The sequence below is a fragment of the Phaethon lepturus genome, unplaced genomic scaffold (assembly GCF_000687285.1).
Source record: "Phaethon lepturus isolate BGI_N335 unplaced genomic scaffold, ASM68728v1 scaffold34377, whole genome shotgun sequence".
Classification (NCBI taxonomy): domain Eukaryota; kingdom Metazoa; phylum Chordata; class Aves; order Phaethontiformes; family Phaethontidae; genus Phaethon; species Phaethon lepturus.
This window is the reverse complement of record NW_010550373.1, coordinates 1-400: the sequence shown is the minus strand read 5'-3', so window position 1 is coordinate 400 and position 400 is coordinate 1.

Here is a 400-nt window from a genome sequence, read left to right as displayed (position 1 = left end):
TCCCGGGAGGCGCAGATGGCGGGCGCAGCCGACAGCACCGAGGTGGGAAGGGAAGCCCAGAGCCGAAGGGAAGGGAAGCCGCCTGTTAGCGCTCTTTGCTGCTGCAGAAAGCGTGCCTTTCCACTAAAGCCTCTCCGGGGAGCCGGTACATGTGCACACCACGGCCACGCAGACGCTCAGAGGTGAGCTCGCAGGGCGCCTCGTTACTTGCCTCTGCCTCGGGCACCCTGGCAATGCCACGAGACCGTCTTGTTAGGGACTTCATTCCCCAAGCAGAAAATCACAGCGCCAGCGGATACAGGTTTCAAGAGCTCTGGCGTGACTCCTTGCAAAAGCAGTGCCTGCAGCCAGCGTTTCCAGAAGGCTGGGAGTAAGCGAGGAACAGCCGGGCCCCCTCCCG